Source organism: Antennarius striatus, chromosome 1 (genome assembly GCF_040054535.1).
Source record: "Antennarius striatus isolate MH-2024 chromosome 1, ASM4005453v1, whole genome shotgun sequence".
NCBI lineage: Eukaryota > Metazoa > Chordata > Actinopteri > Lophiiformes > Antennariidae > Antennarius > Antennarius striatus.
In genome coordinates, this window is record NC_090776.1 from 18,051,094 (window position 1) to 18,070,186 (window position 19,093).

At 38.1% G+C, this 19,093-nt stretch overlaps 1 protein-coding gene across 1 annotated transcript in view; it reads right to left on the reverse strand.

Moving 5' to 3' along the window:
- The window catches only part of csmd1a (CUB and Sushi multiple domains 1a), a 452,056-nt gene that overhangs the window by 339,914 nt on the left and 93,049 nt on the right, over positions 1–19,093 (reverse strand). The gene's annotated exons all lie outside the window — the stretch shown is intronic.

Here is a 19,093-nt window from a genome sequence, read left to right on the forward strand (position 1 = left end):
ATTGTTAGAATATCAGAATCTTCAAAGTGTAAACATTCTTTGATATCTTTTTTCTATCTATCTATCTATCTATCTATCTATCTATCTATCTATCTATCTATCTATCTATCTATCTATCTATCTATCTATCTATCTATCTATCTATCTATCTATCTATCTATCTTCTAAGCATTTAGAAAATATTAAATAGATCATGCATATAAAAGACAGCTCAATTGCGCAAATCAAGTGTTGCAAGAGTAAAGAGCATCTATTAGCACATGCATCTCATAGTAGTGCCTCACAGGCTCCCATGACACTGCAACATATGTAACCTGAATATCACATGAAAAGAGAATACGCATGCATATTATATGTACTTAGATATTAATGTGGTAACCAACCATCTTATAACTGATGTAAAATTACAGGCAGTCAAAACTCAAAAATTAGAAAGAAAGATGTAAACTTGAGAATTTGTGCAGTTAAGGCCTTCATAACATTTTGATCATTTCATTAACTTCCTGTAAAATACAAACATAAATACACCAACCCACACACACACACACACACACACACACACACACACACACACACACACACACACACACACACACACACACACACACACACACACACACATACAAAATCAAAGACATTATCTCCGATCTAAGTCAGCTGTTGTGCACCTTTTTTTGTTTTCATATGCATAATACATTCAAAATGTGAACGTACAATTACAATTATATATGCACATGCATCATATTATACAACTACACTTATGTTACGAAAACTTAATATCCACTGTTTCTGCTTTTACCTAATCTCCTCCCCTACTCAACATTCACATTCTGTCGTTATCACACCTGAATACTTGCGGACACACAGGACACATAGTTGCTCAGACACATACGCAGTTAAACAGACTCTATAGATGGCTAAGTTTTGAAGAATTCGTGAACAGCCTTTAGTGCGAAGTTCAGTAAGAGAAAAAGGGTTAGTAAATTAATAATGAAGTAGCTCTTAAAGCTGCCAAAGTTATTGTGTAGCAAATAAAGTGAAACCTAAATACAGTATATAACCACAGCTGACAACATAGAATGATGCATCAGTTCCACCTGCAAATGCACTTCACAGGAAACTTGTGCTGACGCTAGCACAACCACCTGATTGGCATGCAAGTCAGTTGCACCATTAAAAGCACAAATGATACAACCAAATAGTGTCCTGAGGGAATCCCTGCAATCAGGAGTTATGATATGTATTTATATTTGTGTGTCTATATGGCAGTACACTGAATGGGAGTAATTCTCCAAGGCTGTGTGGTGTGACCTGAACAGTGACTTGTGAGCACTAAAGGTGCAGAGAAGGCAATCACAGAGTTCATAATTAATCTACAGCTACTGTCACTCAATCATGAACAGGTAAATAGTTTTCCAAAATATGAAACACTGCTGCAATTTCCATCAGCATTTATCATAAATCCTATTTTGAAATTCCTTTGAAAAGTTCATAATGTAGAATAGTGATGATGGCATGATGACATCACTTTGATCACAAGTGATACAGCTAATGCTATGATCCCAAAAACCTACTCCTAGCATTGGAAATTCTCCAAAGGTTCTCAACAAAATAGAATTTTCCATAGTATGCCTTCTGAACATGCTGTAAATGAAAGCTATTATTATTATTATTATTATATGAATTCAATTATATTATAATTGAATTCATATAGCACATACAGTAAAGACAACCCAAGGTTACTATGCACATGAAATAGTACAACATTTTTAATAAAATGGACTGAAGAATTTCAAATACGAGCAAACAATTTAAATAAAAATGATTCTGTGTTATCTCAGCTACATGCAAAGTAGTACTGAAGACCTGACCATGACACTACTCCTCACTATGATTTTACTGTAACTCAATACATATTGTCAAATTCTTCAAATTAAAATTGCAGATTATAATTTGAATGTGTGAATAGTGCAGGAATAGCATGACATGTCCATGCCAGTGGACTTTTCGTTTTCAGCCATATCATACCCAGATCCAACTGTAAATGTGATTTACTCCTCCCTGGCTCAACATCCAGCCGCACACAACATTTCATCAAGACATCTTACAGGCAAAAACAATCGAGGGCGATCACTTCAACTTCAGTTGAAGATGCTAATAAGCTGCTCAAAGAAGGCCAACAGTGAAACGCTAGATCAGCTTTAATTAACTAAAAAAAAAAAAGCTTAAACAGCTGTTGTATGTTTTCCAGCAGTATCTACACTGGAGGCATAAGTGCAGTGTTACATGTTAAAGTGGAAAAAACAAGTTAAGAACAGTGAGGGCTTAAATATCCCCCCCTATGGCACAGTGTGTCTCAACCGTCTCTCCCCTCCTCTCCCATCATTTACAAACTCTCCCTGCGCTCCTCTCCTCCATCTTTGTGCTCTCCAACTCCCTCCTCAAGACAAATTTTATACAGTTTACTCCTAAAGCGAATCCAATATACAGGGAACCCAGTACGGCGTGTGTGTGTGTGTGTGTGTGTGTGTGTGTGTGTGTGTGTGTGTGTGTGTGTGTGTGTGTGTGTGTGTGTGTGTGTGTGTGTGTGTGTGTGTGTGTGTGTGTGTGTGTGTGTGTGTGTGTGTGTGTGTGTGTGTGTGTGTGTGTGTGTGTGTGTGTGTGTGTGTGTGTGTGTGTGTGGGGCCAACATGAAAGCCAGCAGTAATTGCTTTTCAGATAGCGATGGCCATTGATTTATTAACCTTATATCACTGGGAACACACTCTCTCTCACACACACACACACACACACACACACACACACACACACACTTAGGCATGCAGAGAAAAATGTGCAATCCACCGCAGAGGCAACTTTCTATGGGCCAGAGTTTAGTCGGTAAAATATGAGCAAACCATGTTTGTATGTGTGTTTTTATCTTTTCCTATCAAAATGAGATCAAGACATCCACATTGTGTACACATGGTAGATGTAAGTATTTGTTTAATGTAATACATGTAAATACCTACACACAGGCCCAAATGGACAAGCTGGTGCGCACACACACGCACGCACGCACGCACACACACGCGCACACACAGACACACACACACTTCAAACCATCTGGGGTGTCCAGATTAATTTCAGATTGTTCTCCACTGTCTTTCCAACCCAATTCACCTCTCCCCCTGAGCCGTCTTTGTGTCTGTCTTTCATTCCGTCTCAAGTCATCTCCACTTTTTGTATATGGCGTCTCCACACTGCCAGATCACCCTCTGCTCCAATTGAGCAGATGGGGTAAGAAAGACTCAAAGGATACTTGCATCAAGCCAGATACCATATTGAAGCCCCACACCACACTAAGGGAATTTTAATAAACACTGCTTTGCATCACTGTTGATGTAGCGCTGGGTTCTTTCCCTCTGTGTTTTTGTGCTTATATTTTGTTAACTTCGTTTTGCATTTATGCTAAAGAGACTGCAATAATTGACAGCCATATTGTATTTTCAACACTTGTCCATGTGACTGAAACAAAAACACCATTCAATGTAAGAAAATTCTTGTTAAATGCTTATATCACCTTGCTACCATGCTCTAAATGACATCTATTGCTAAAGTTATGTAGTGCTAACCTTCATATTCCATACACAATAATTCTGTTTTTGTACTTGAATTGATAACAGGATACAATTGTTGTATTTAAATTATGGTTGGGGAAACAGAGGTTCACTTAAATTTTGCAAATTATCCTCAGTGGGATTATCAATCCTTGCCAGATTTTATTGGAATCTATCTGATAGTTTTGCTACTTTTTTCATCAACACTGCAGATTTAAACCTCAGCGCCACCAGAAAAACGTCAAAACATCACAAAACAGAGATACTTCCCATCCTTCAAGCTAAACCACTAAAATATAGTTAAATCAGCTGAAAAAGTAATCATAAGTTTTGGCTCTGGTGATGTAATCACTTCTGGGAACGTTTTGTAGCGGCAGACATCTGACACCTACAACTGATCAGTGGCAACCTCCACTATGTTGCCAAGTATTCTTTCGATTCTCAATACAGGTGCAGTCTGTAATTAAATTATAAAACCTGGCAGCTAACTTGATAGGAAAGATTAGAGCCTTTCTTTCAATTTGTGTGATTCTGATGTCTGTGTCAGTCTCATTGCATTTGGTAGCAGGTTTGAAAATAATGTAGAAATCCATAACATGGTGGTAATTATTTCCCCCCATGTTTACCTCTCCGTCTGTGTATCATTACTGCTCAGCCAGTATTTGCTTCTAACTTCTCCTGCCTTTGAAGATCCAGCAGCTATATTTACTTATGTTTGCCTTTACTTTCTTCACTTTATGCTGAGAAATGTGCTGACAGACCCATCAACATTTAGCTGTAAGAAAAAAAGAGAGGACAAATAAATACCCAATAGTGAAAGTGCATAGTGCACTAAATTGATCTCTCAAAGTGAGAGTTGTGTTTAACAGCAGCTACAAAAACCCAAACTCACACAGAGTGTAAATCTTCATTAAAAAACCGAGGCTAATTCTTTTTCTGTTATGTTTGATTTCCAGGCATTTCCCCTGTGCTTAGAGGTAATGGAGGTTGACTGCTTGACCACTTGGCCATCTTATGGGCATTCCCAGGAGCTACATGTCAGAATTCCAACCAATACAGAGATGTTAGATATATCTATTTTTAAGAGAGTAATTCTATGTAACTGCATTTTGCACAACAGTCCACAGTCTGCATTGATCAGAATAAGCTTTCGCCGGAGCATAGCAATCAGACAGAACGTTAAATTTTAGGTGCTGAGAAGTGGCAAAGAGGAGGCGGAGGGTCGAACCTGACCACAAGGTCCCTGGCTCATAAATCAAATGCTGGCCTCTCCTTTCCATGGCGTGCTGGGCCACAAATCAAATGCATCTTTCTAAGTTACGCTGTGTGGAACTATTGACTGCAGTGATTCAATACTGGCTATGAAAAAGTGGAGTGAAGCGGAGGGGAGGAGAGAGAAATATGCGTTATACCTTTCTGTTATGTGTATTTTCTATTTCTGTTTGCCTCTTCTCTACCTCTTTTCATACACCACCCCTCCCTCTTTTTTATTAACTCAGTGTCACAATCATGGTGTCTTTCCTGCATTATGTTCTCTCTCTGCAACCATCCATCTCTCTCTCCCCCTTCCTCCTCTACCTTTTTCTCCCTGTAACCCCCTGTCCATCCGTGCTCTCTTTATAACACCGGTATTATCTCTTTCCCATCCAGGCATCTCTTACTCACCACAGCTTCTTTCTCACCTTTTTTGTCTCTCTCTCTCTCCCCCTTACTCTTGCCCTCTCATTCATATATCCCTATGGATTTGTCTCCATCTCTATTTTGCCATGATTACCTCTTTTACAATCTTATTTCTCGTCACTCTGTAAGTCTCATTAGTTTTCTTCATCACTTTATCACCATTATTTTTGCTATGTCATATTGTCTCTCTGCTCTTGTCATTATATCTTTTCTCTGTGTTCTGATCCTGCCAAAGTGTTATGTTGTTTTTACTCCACCCACTCACCTCCTATATTTATCACACAATGAACCAATACACAACCCTTTTCTGTCTCACTATCTCTCTATCGCTATTCCACACACTCCCTGTCAGCCCACTGTCAAACAGTTTAAGGAAATGAGACTGCAATTAGATTCAAGAGTTTAAGCTATTTGGCTGATGCTAATTGGGAATAAAAGCAGGTCTCTGGAAAATAATACAAAATAATGAATATCGAAAGCAGTTAACTATGCTGAAAACTGTTGTGAAAAAGACTTTTATGTTCCCCTGCAGAAGCAAGTACTCTTCACCAGTTTAAACTTCTTACAGCTTTCAGGACATCCATTCTCTGAACTGTTACTTGAAGGACCTTATTCAATGTGTGATGTATTTAAATCCCAAATTGAAATGTTAGGAAAAACATCTGGAAGGAAAATCTGAAGGAAGGTGTAAATTTAATTTCTTTGTCTTCCTTTTTTTTTTTTTAGGGAATAACTATTGAACAAACATGTTGTGTAATTCGATAGCTAAAAGCAGTATACTACATTCACAGTGACAATAATGGAACACATACACACAAGAACGTGTGAAGGCTATTTCAGGCTAAATCCTTTGGACTAGGATTTCCTGTTGGAAGATTGCAGATAGATAGGATGGCTGGAGAGGGTGTGTGCGTGTATGTGTGAGCGAGAGGTGTGTATGTGTGAGCGAGAGGTGTGTATGTGTGAGCGAGAGGTGTGTATGTGTGAGCGAGAGAGAGAGACAGAGACAGAGAGAGAGACAGAGACAAAGACAGAGAGAGAGACAGAGACACACACAGAGAGAGAGAGAGAGAGAGAGAGAGAGAGAGAGAGAGACAGAGACAGAGACAGAGAGAGAGAGAGAGAGAGAGAGAGAGAGAGAGAGAGAGAGAGAGAGAGAGAGAGAGAGAGAGAGAGAGAGAGAGAGCAGGCAAGGCGATCACAGATAGAATTAAACTGAAATAAGGACAGAGTCGGGGAGGCAGGAGGGTGCACAAGAGAGAATTGCATGTGATTGGACATGTGCTTGTGTGCATGCCTCCGTGCCCATATCATAAAACATTATCCTCATTTTTCATCAGCTACGCTTTCAAATATAAAATGAATGCATTTCTGGATGGAAGTCACCATTGTGCATTTGTGTTCAATCATTCTTCAAACTGCACCTTAATAGATTTATGTTCTGAATATAACGAATAGAGAATCAAGGCATTTGACTCAAAATGAAACAGAGGAACCAAAAACTATGAACATTCGTTTGAAAATGTATTGTTGGCCTGACTCTTCTCTTACTTCTTCTTGTGATTTAAGGACCCTTACACAAAATATCTTTAAAAATGTTTCTTCAAAACATGACTGATGTATTTTCAAAGCAGATGCTAGACTCTAAATATGTGTTTTTTTTATAGACAGTGACACTAATCCCCTCAAACATTTGTACATTACCTCAGCTTGTGTGTTTGGTGGTGTGAAAGCTCTGTTCAGTTGGGTGACACCAAAGCATTGAGGGCAGTTTCATGAAATGGAGTTCACGAAACTGTCACACGAATGTGTGACATGTGTGATGCTTTGTTACATACTCAACCTATCTCCATAGGTGTAAATAAACAAGTGTAAGTTTGAAACTGTTTTTACATTGTTTACACGGTAAAAAAAATAAAATTAAGAAACATCCTTTACTATTGATCATGCAACAACTTCAGTGCATCATCTTGTCTCTTATCTCACCAGAGATAACAAACAGTCAGTAGGTAGTTGCAAGTCTTGAAACGCAATTTTTTATGACTTAATAAAATAAATATTTCGCTTTTTAAAATCTCTTGAAAAAGTAGCACTAGCACCACATGTTGACCACTGGGGATGCACTGTTTTCTAAATTTCCTTTTAATGGGGCCTTGTTAACCAACAGTTGTGTATTTACGAGCAGCACATATGGAGCAACATTAGTATTCATCTGGAGTCTTGCTCTCTCCGCCTGATCGAATTAAGTCCAACGTACAGTCTGTTAGCTCTGGCTGTCGTTCTATGAAATGATCCACTACTGTATGCATTTTCACCAGCTGACTTTCTCTATCTGATTTAGCATACAATGCATACATAAAACACCTGAAGCCAATAAATGGAAGTGAAATAAAACAAAAATCTTGTTATGGCTGAAAACCAGAACATGAGCTGACACCTTGTAGACGGCAGCTGGAGTCAAAACTGCGTTTTAATCACTGGAAGTTCAATTGTTATAACGAATATTGATTATCCCTGCTTTAATCATTGCTAGCCTTATAGATTTGTGCTAAAAACACCGGATAATAGAGGAGGAAATTTTTGTGTTTTCCCTTCGGAGTTGGGTTTAAGGCAGTCAAACTCTCTGGGCCTGAGTCTTCTTTGACACTGTGTAATTGTACTTCTGAGTCAATGAAAATCTAAGAAAAAGAAATGTGGCAATGAAACTCACTGATGCCCCACTAGCTTGCAGTGTTATTACTGAAAAATAGGGCAGTGCGCTCAATATTTAACTTACTCTTGGGATAAACTGAAAGGGGAAGAAAAGCCCTACAAAATCTCATTTTCACTCTCAAAATGTCCACCTGTAAATGTGATACTGACATCACACACTTACAAATTCCATCAGAAACACGCATTTTGGATCTGCTGCGGTCAAAGCTAGGAGGGGATATCAAATCCATGAACTCAGCAATTTGCTGAACATGTTACAGCACAGCAAAGTGAAACGGGTGCTGAGATGGAGCAATGCTAAGCAATCCCCTGTAAGTGTGTGTGTGTGTGTGTGTGTGTGTGTGTGTGTGTGTGTGTGTGTGTGTGTGTGTGTGTGTGTGTGTGTGTGTGTTTCCTTTTTCTTTTATGTGGTGTATTATAGTATACAATATGTAATGCTGAGATGTTCTAATATTAACTGTGGCGAGCAATCTAGGCGTAGGTCATGCTTTTACTGCTGACAAAACACAAAGTCACACACTCACACACCAACACACACACACACACACACACGCACACACACACACACACACACACACACACACACACACACACACACACACACACACACACACCTGAAATGTTCATATTTTACTTTGAATCCATCTCTTTTAAATCATTACCCTCTTGATTTATTTTTCCTGCCATTGAAAAAAAAATGTTTGAATCATCTGACAAAGTAAATAAAATTAAACACAAGATGAAATGTATACATTACCAAGTGGTTCCTCATTTCCCAATACAATCCCTCACAGTCAGTAGTTTTATTCTGTAAAGACACCTTAATATGTCTTGCCATTTATAAGTTCATCGTGACAGAGTTGAGCTGTTACACATCAGCACACAATTTGTTACGCTTTGCTTACAGCTAATGATCTGTCAGCGGCAACAGGGGGAAATGTTAGATCCAGACTGCAAACTTTATATAACATCCTTTTCAATTGTTTATTAGTTGTTAATTTATTGAGTACATATTAATTAATAAGACATATTGTAAAAGAGAAAAACATTTCAAGTGAAGCAAATCGTTATTTCCATTAAATGATTTTTTTTTTTTTTTAATTCAAACTCTGCTTTTATGCTTTGTGTTGTTTTTGTTTGTGCTGAAGTTTGTTCTGGTCTATTTTTTCTGCAGATCTATGAATGTGTAAGAGAAGAAACCAAATTACACTTTCAAAACCAATCAAAAACTCAACACTTGATTTTATGATCAGTTCTGTTACAATCTGTTCCCGGTGTGAGAGTGATTAACTTTATTACACTCTCATTGCATTCTTCGATTTCAACCATGAAACCACTGCGGCATTTATCAGTGTGTGATTTTTTTTTTAATCATTCAGATATGTGTGTATTACTTCTAAACAAGTTAATTGAAAGTTCAGTACATCACTGTGAGATTACACCAGCTTTTTTCTTTTCTTTTCTTATGCCTGATACACTCTTACAGCTGCTAGAATTAATATAAAACTACTTGTGCAACTTGGATACTTAAATTGTCCCATTGAAGCACATCGCTCTTTAAATTGTTATACTTTATATTTTATGAAAGAAATAGTTTTGTACAAATGATGTCCTTAAATCCATCCATTTCTGTGTTAAGCAACAGGATGTCGCTTTTAAACTGATGCCCAAAGATGGGTTGATGTAATTCAGTCATAAATAATTCAGCTTCCTTTCTCCTATGTAAGTAATTGGGTCCTGTCAATTCTTTTATTTGCCTAATAAGTTACACCTGCAGCAGCTGAGTTTTTTCCACTTCTAACCATACTTTCACCGGCGGTAAGGAGGAGACAGCAGGGGGGTCGGTACAGGCCTGTAAATTCGGTCTGTCAGAGCTGCTCTGTGTTTTCCTTTATTTTCCTGGCCAATTTAACTGTATGTGTGTCAAATTGCATAGTTCAATGTTCAACACACACACGCATAGACACAAACACAAACACAACACACACACACACACACACACACACACACACACACACACACACACACACACACACACACACACGAGTCTCCAATGGTTGGGCTTTCAAAGGGATATCCAACAATCCTTTTTTTTTTTTTTATGTATTTGTGTGAGTATGTTTGACTTTTGAGACACACAACAAAGAGAAATACCAGGAGATGAGAGAGGGGGGGGGGGGAGGGGGAGGGAAAAAGAGAAGAGAGAGGTAAAAAGAAGGAGATGGAGATGAGCTAGTCTTTGAATCTATATTTGCCCTTGTGGCTCTACTAATTCTCGAAACACTGCAGCATCATTTGTTATCCAATTGTAGAAACATTTCACATGAGATAGCAGGTGTTTGTGTGTGCGTGAGGGAGAGTGACGGAGGGAGAGAGAGTGAGAAAGAGAGAGTCAAAATGGAAATGACGAGGGTGTAGGAAGAAGAGGCAGAGGAGGCAAGGTTAAATTTGCAGGTGTGAAACCAGAGAGGAATAAAGGCCCCAAGCATCTGGTCATTATGAGATAAAACAGAGAAACAGAGTTTCGGCCAGGAGGTCATTGGGAGGGTCAGTGAGTGTTAAAGGCAGTCAAACATTATAGTGATGTTGCCACATTATGTTGCTTTACTCTGACCTGCCTCATTCCAAGTAAAGTAATACCTTGTTGACTTTACAGTTCCCCTCAGTATTCACCAAAATCTGTTCACATCAAGTTTAATTTGGATAAACAGACAAAAAAACATATTACCTCTTCCAACCAGCAACAGTATCCACTCCAGTCCTCTATGTTATACCTCTTTATTTAATATTTACAAAGTCATACTACAGTAGTAGTCAGAGAATGTTGCAATGGAAGTCAGCTTCATCCAGGTTTTCAAAGAACAAAAAGTTTTTATAAAAGTAGTTAAAAGGAGCAAGAAACAATGAGTGGAAATTTAAAGTTTTTATATGAAAAAAAAAAGCATGACAGTGTCAACTCAAACAAAACAAATAATTTTACAACCATCCATTGAAGACAAGACAACCGTAATCATCTCGTCTTCAGCCGCTTTTCAGCTTTGCAGGTCACAGGTCTAGCTGGAGCCGATCCCAGCTGGCTCCAGGCTCCAGGCGGGGTATGAGTGCATTCTCGTGCAACACACACACACACACACACACACACACACACACACACACACACACGCATACCCATGGCCAACTTGGAATGATCCATTCACCCAAATTCCATGTTTTGGGAGGTGGGAGGAAGAGATAGAGAAAGAGAGAGACATTGAAAAAGAGAGAGAAAGAGAGGGAGAGAGAGAACTACAGAATTGAGATGTTTTCACAGGGCATGAAAACAGATTTCCTTGGCTTACTGTAATGTGCTCCAACATTTTATGTTTGTACATTTCTGATGAAACTTCTTTTCATTTTTAATTTTATTTTTTAATAAATAGAAACTACAGGCGTCTTCTCCGAACTTTGATTGTTACATGTTTGACATGAACATTTCCTGTTGCATGGAAATGCTCCGGATTTGAATCCACATTTTTAGGATGGGAGCTTTAAGTAGTGTACATGCTGCAGCTAGGAATGTTTTACTGTGTTAAAATGACTTAACTGTGGCCAATTTCTCCTTATCATAGCCAAAATGTGTAATAGTGTTATATATTTCCAGACATAATGTCACACTGATTATGTCCAACACTCTTGGAATGACATTACCAAAGCAACATTAGGAAGAGGTCCCACCAGGGGAGAATGTCAACATAAATTACACAGGTCAGTGTACAGCATCAAAAAATAAATCATGCCTCTGCTGAAAACACAGACAGTATAGCTCCAGAAAATAACTTGTTTTTTTTCTACCAACTACAAAACACATCATCCATGCAGTGATTCTCAACGGGGGTGAGAATTCACCCCTGTTAAATCATGTGTCTGGACTTTTTTTTTCTCCTGCTAAAATTTCTTCTCTATTTGCAGCCTATAATTTCAAGAAAGATGCCTATATTCAAAGCAGCTTAGGCTCCACATTCTTGAAGAAAATCTCACTGAATCAGTGCCCAAACTAACACACACTTGTTGCGTATTTGTGAATAGTTTTAAATCTGCTGCAACTCCTGATAAAGCATTTCACTTTCCTCATGAGAAAGCTCTGGGCTGTTTTATCCATTACAATATGTCAACATGCAGCAGGAGTGGGCTGATGTTAAAAGGGGATTAGAGAAGCTCTGATTCCTCATGATGGAAAGTGATCTTTTATTTCTTTTAATTCTATTACATTAGTGGTGTAGGTGCATTGTTTTGGGCACTGTCAGTCACAGGTCAAGTGTTGTCAGTAATGTTGACACACGTTGCTGTCGGAGGAAGTCAACAAGAGCAAGAGTGAAAATGTAGAAACAAAAGTGGAACATGGAGAGAGGAGGAGAAACTGTTCTGTTTCAAAGAGACAAGAGGGAAAAGGAAAAAGGAAGAGAACACAAAGAGTGAAACCCCCTTACCCATCTCATAGGAAGAAATGAAAACTTGTGTCGCTTCCAGGGAGGGTGCCTTTATTCTGGTGTTTCTATAGCAACAGTTTCCTTGTGCCCGTTTTACCGACCTGAGGAGTTATTATTATGCATTGTATAAAAAAACACGCACAAATGCCAGAAACGATATGATTCTTAGTAATCAGGTAGAGAAAGAAATCATCATTTTAACACATGATGCTGCACGTATACAGTATAGTTTCAAACATGAGCACAAATGCTCTTCTAGAATCAGGTGCACACACACCCACACGCACACACAAGTCTGAGAAGTGACAAAAAAGGTCATGTGAAAAAAGGATTCAACAAGTACAGGCGATATTCACAAAAACTGTTTCGAGACTGGAATTAGTTTGTGTAACTCAATGTTCATTGTGTGACTCCCAATCTGTATAATTTACACCCGTGTGTGTGTGTGTGTGTGTGTGTGTGTGTGTGTGTGTGTGTGTGTGTGTGTGTGTGTGTGTGTGTGTGTGTGTGTGTGTACGCGTATAATCTAACGGCTCTTTAACAAATGACTTCACATTCATGAATGATTTCACAAGAAATGTTATACATACACATACACACAGGTTCATTAAACTCTGCGGGTGCTGCTTTTTACCTTCAACATTTCCCCTGATAATAGAATCCCATCAACACTCTCATCTAACCTTTGTTACTGCAATAATCACCCATTAACAATCTGTTGGAAAAACAGGAAAAAGGCAAACAAGGATGCTGAGAAGTATTTTGGGGTGGGACAAAAGAAAAAAGAGAGGATAGACAAATAAGCAAGGAAATAAATCCAGAGAGGAGGAAGGAGAGCAAAGATGCACACACACAGACTCACTCACAGGTCAAGTGCGTCATGCCTGCTCTGCATAAATTGTTCTACTTAACAGACTATTGTAATTAGCCTATTACAGGGACAGTAATCATATTAACATGAATGGATTCCTTTTCAGATTAAACATAACACATTTTACAGCAGCTAAAAGGTTCAGGGGATTGAGACAGACACATTATGCCCTTGACGTTATGTACATTAATCTTAACGCTCTAAAACCTATGAAAAAAAAATCCAGAATCAAATCAAGAAACACCACACAAAAACACCCATTTGCTATTTGAGCCACATATCCAACCTCAAATGAACACATCAGGTGTCAGATTTCATGGGCGTCTGCCCTCTGATAATGTCAGTCCATTATCATCCTCAGCATTATGCATAAACTTCTCTCTTTCTCTCATTCATTTACATAAACATACTCGCACAGGAAAGCTTTGCTGACACAGTTTGGGTCTCTTTCCTAGAGGTTATTCCACACTGAATGACTTTCTCTGACCACTAAAACACATAAGAAAACTCATAGCCTCATAAGAAAACTAAAACAAAAGCCTATCAAAAACTCAATAAATACACCAAGCAAAAAAGAAGCAATTTATGACCTCACTAGGAAAATATTTTATCACAACTCAAGAGTGTCCTTCAATGCACAGGATCACTGTGATGTGAATTCAACACACAATCTGCATACTCCTGTTTTCAGGATTAGCAGGCTGTGTCTTCAACTGATATGAGGCTCTCTGTTAGTTTGTAGCTGGAAACAACAAGCATAGAGCCATCAGCAGTCAAACAAACCTCCAACCAGCAACTTCAAATATTTGGTGGTGCTTATTGTCAATCTCCCCACCTATATGTTTTAATAAGCTCATTTGAAAGTCTCACACTGTCACGCTGTCAACAACTCCACCCACTACCTGTCAATCAAGCATCCAACCAATCACGGCACATCTCCCAGAAGGAATCACGTGAACAATATGGCGTAAGGCATCTGCTATGTTAGGAGAAGAAATAACTATACATGGACTTCCCAGTTAACATAATTTTAGAGTGTCATAACTGTTCCAACAATTTTCATGTTTTTGAGCAGAGAGTCCAAACAGCAGGAACGACACAGAAAAAGGAAACAAATTCTGAGTGAAACTATCTGGCTAGCACGAAAAGTCTGTTCAGCTATGGTTTCTGTTTGGAATGGGACCATCGATGTAGTATCCAAAATGTTCCTCTGGCATCTGACAAAAACGCTCTTTAAGTAACTACCAACAGCTCTGATCACATAGTCAGCTAGAGGAGCTATTATTTCTCTCAAATTTATTTTCCTCTTGCTTTTTGGACAGGTGCCTTTTCCTTTAACGATAGCTCCAGTTATCCTGCTAACATTTATCTATGGCTTCTCAATGCTCGCCCAGCGCAATCCATGATTTGCCAAAACAAAGTCGTTACGTCACCACGTTGATTTTGAATACGTTGGTTGCTCTTGGTTTAAAATACCAAGACATTTGTTTTCATGTTTGGTATGAAGTCTGATATTATTGTTTTATTGTGGAATTCCCAGGGGTTCCTGCTAGTATCACCTAGTCCTGTATTGTGCTTTTGGCAAGAACTGTGTTTAGAATTGAGGCTAACAACAGCTAAAGGCAGCATTTTGTGTTCACCCTGCTCAGCATCTCAGAAGACCTGACCTCATGATAAAGTTTGCCGACCTGTTGGTGACAGCTGGTTGAATCTGATATTAACTTAAGTGTAGATACAACATGTATGTTTTGTTCGAAGGTATATTTTTTCCCAATGTTTAACCTGCCCCCAGGCTTTCGGCTATTCAGCGCTATGTTAAAGATGACCCTAAACTGTCTGTATCTCTTTACAAATGATGAAAGTGATATTGATTTTCTCATCTGACTCCAGATTCGACTTTGCGAGGCATCTCTGTGAATGTATCTGAGTGGTCCCCACGTGAGGTCTCAAAGACTTGCTGGGGGCCACAGTGGTGAACCTTAACTCAGCGTGGGTGGAAGAACCAGTAGTAGTATGCAGTTAGATACCAAATTCACACACCAGGCCTCTAAGTCATACTTCTTCAGTTAATAGTTACTAAATGGTAACTATTACCATTTATTAACTTAGGTAGTCTAAGTATGGTGGATACTCAGTGATTATATATACATACAGTTATATTCATGAACATGTGTATGCTTGCAAGGGAGTTTAGGAGATTAATATTCCCACACAGCATGTAAAAAAAACCTTGATATTTTGCAGATATTTTTAATGAGTGATGTGGGATTAATACAGAAGGAGAAACAAATGTTAAGAACTAAACTGCAATGATCCAGATAACTGCTTATAGAGATATGGCTACATAAAGCCATTGTATCTGTTAATGATTATTGATTCGGAGGGAGAAAGGCAAAGTAGGGAGGGTAAAAGGACAAAAGTAGAATGGATGCATGGAAGAAAGATGGGTACTTAGAGAAATGGAAAAAATGATCAAGGATGAGTAATGAACTGATTGAAACGTCATTAATTAGGGAAAGGACAAAAAGAGATAGATGCTTAGCAGGAAGGTGAACAGAGAACTCTTGGGGTTGGCTCTATATCCCAACTATTACATCTGCTGGGGAGGTAATACTTTCACCAGCTTTGGTTTGCTTTTTTCTCTGTGTGTCAGTAGAATTACAAAAAACTTGCTTGAGCAAGTCCGTCGATCCATTTCCTTCAAATTGTCCTGGTCCAGGTCCACGTCGCAGTTTCAACAGGGACAGCAGTTTCAACAGACAAGCCCAATTTTTCCTGAGCACTCGAATACACAGGATAAATATATATATATATATATATATATATATATATATATATATATATATATATATATATATATATATACTTTTTCACACCAGCTACATACAATAAAATGAAAAATATGAGCCTCTAAAATAACAAAATCATTTAAACAACTATAAAATTATTGACAACACCTCAGTTTGGCATCCGTTCGGAAAGGGTAGAAAAAGAAAATACAGTGCAGTTGTATCCTATTTTAAGAGTGTCCATCACACCACACACTCCGATTTCACTGTGTGACTCTCACTGGGAACACGTTTGACTTATTGCTGGCAAAGTGAAATGAGCTCTGGTTCCAGTCAAGAACCAAATGGCCCATAACAACTGTCCCAATACCCAATACCTCATATTCCCATAGCACCCCCCACAGCGCATTAGGAAGGAGTTGTATGCTTTTCAATAGCCCACACAGCACCTGTAGTTTGGTTGGGCAAACTCCAATGCACCCTCCAGCAATCTGGCAGTGAGGAGCCAACGATGTCAGGATGAAAACGCTTTGAGGTTTGAAGGTTGTTTTCTGTATCCTGTTTTAATGGTCAGGTTGTCCATTTTTGTATAATTTGCTTTACACTTCATGTTGTCTTGTCACGATCTGCTTTGACCTTTTGGTATTACTGCCTATGTTTTAGTTTTCTGTTTGGTGGCTGGTTCGTTCTGTCTCCTCTCTGTTTTTGCAGGCCCTGCCTCATGTTAATTTATCATTTTATCCTCTGTATGTTTTCCCCTATAACAATTTTCTCTCTGGCAAGTGTTATTGTCTGATTGTTTCCACCTGTCCCTGAATTTCTTCCCCATCTGTGTAACATTGTCTCATCACCTTCTGTATATAGTGTGTATGTTTTCTTGTATCCATTGACAGATCATCTGGGTTTCCAGCTTAGACTTTACTCTGTTCCTGTGTTGTTGTTTTTTTGGTATATCGGGTATTTTTTGGAACTTGTTTATTGGATTCCCTTGATTTTACTTCTTGCTTTTAGATTTCATGCTTTAGATTTTGTGACCTCCAGTGTTTCACACCAGAAATTGCTTTTGCTGTGGATTTTTTCCTTTTCCTCACACTTTGGACTGTTCAGTGTTTTTCATTAAAAGCCTGAAGAGCATTTTCTGCCTTTTGTGTTGTCTGCCTTTTGATCCTTTTCCTCTTTTTTTTGGAACTGTAACCTAATGATCCAAGGTTAGTAATAAAACCAATGTTGTTCCAAGTTCTATGGAGATATTTTCATGTTCGAGGAGCAATTGAATGTCAAACTATTATGGGACTTACTATTAAGTGTAATGGCATAATGATGATGCTGAACTTAACTTAAGAGGAGGTTTGCTGTGCCTGAGTACCTATTAACTCCTGTTAGTATCCAGAACCAGGCATTTTCAACTTGAATTTAAAACTTGCTGTGACGGTGACATGTATTTTGAATAAGCTTGTAGACACCACTGGATAAAGTTTGCATTACTGTGGTTATTAAAGTGATAACAAAGAATGTATCCAAAATTGTGAAATGAAAGACAAAATCTACAGAAAAACATTAAAATCAGACTTAAAAGTTGAAAACTAGTTCAATGGCAATAGCTGCTAATTATAACTAACTTTTCTGCGGTGATTTTATGGTGCAACATTTCATCAGCTTAATGGAAAAAAAATCCTACATCTCTACATTTAAATACTTTCTGCACTCTTGCTTCTATGAAAATGAAAAGAAATGGCCCTTTTAAAGTTACACAAGGCTTAATTCTATCTTGTAAGTGATTCAGGGGTTTTAACGTCTATGTATAATTGATTCTAATATCTAATTTTCCCCTGGGAAATTAATTCATTTTTCAATGTAGTAAAAAGAAAGTGTATCCAATCCAATCATATCTTAATTGAAAAATAGTATTCCTGTACAGAGGGCCATGTGTTTCAATAATGTCACTGACAGCTGCAGACAACATTGAGAAAATTGTCACTCAAGACGTATTATCTTTGAAACAGATTCCAATCTGACCTTTTTGTAAGGTTATGTTATTCTTATTGTTGCTGACGTACAAAGCTTAATATACTGTTCTGAGGTCTTATTTCTCAACAAAAGAAAAAAGTCCAAAGTAAATCAATTTGCTGAAAGGACAATGAAGTCCTGCTTCTTCTAACCATAATTTGTTGTCTATTTTCCAAATAATTGCATATAATTAACAGCAATCTGCCTTTTTTTGGTGCACTAAAACACGCACTACAACTTTTACGAAGTTTAATCATAACCATGAAAAACATAATTGCTGTAGATAATTGCAGCAGTACAAAATAAGTGATTTGGAATTAAAGAACATTTCATTATTGATCCTAGAATGTAAGGAACTATGGGTAAAGTGGGTAAAAATCTTTTTGAATTGTTCAAGCTAAATTGTTCCAAATAAAATGTATAAGTGTTATAATAATTATTTAAATACGTAGAGAAACAGTATTTTGATGAAATTTTCACCAAGTGAACGTAAATTTTAATCCGATTTGATCCGACATTTTGGTTTCAAACCAGACTTTTTAATCCACTGCGCTGCAGGGCATAAAAGAGTACAGCCAAATATCAATATGTTTCTCAGGAAAATTAAAAGGAAAGACAACTTACTCTCCTGGAAAAGATCCAAAGTTGTGTTTATCTGTTTTCTCAAATGGTGGCAGTTTACAACTAACTTTAAAAAACACACAGGCGTTTAAGTGCAGAGTGAGAATCTCATCACAGGTTCAAGTTGTTGCTGTTCTATTGGTTTTGAGTCTGCAATGTCTTCAGATGAGCCAGTCAGTCACCCAGTAAAAACTGTTTCATCAACCAGTCAGCCAGTCAGTCAGCCATCACTAAGTCTGTCAGCTACTTATCCGGTCAGTCAGTCATCTGACCTCAGAGACAATCAGCCAGCGAGCCGGTAAACCAGTCTAACAGAAGGGCAGCCAATTAGAAGTATCTCTAGTTTGT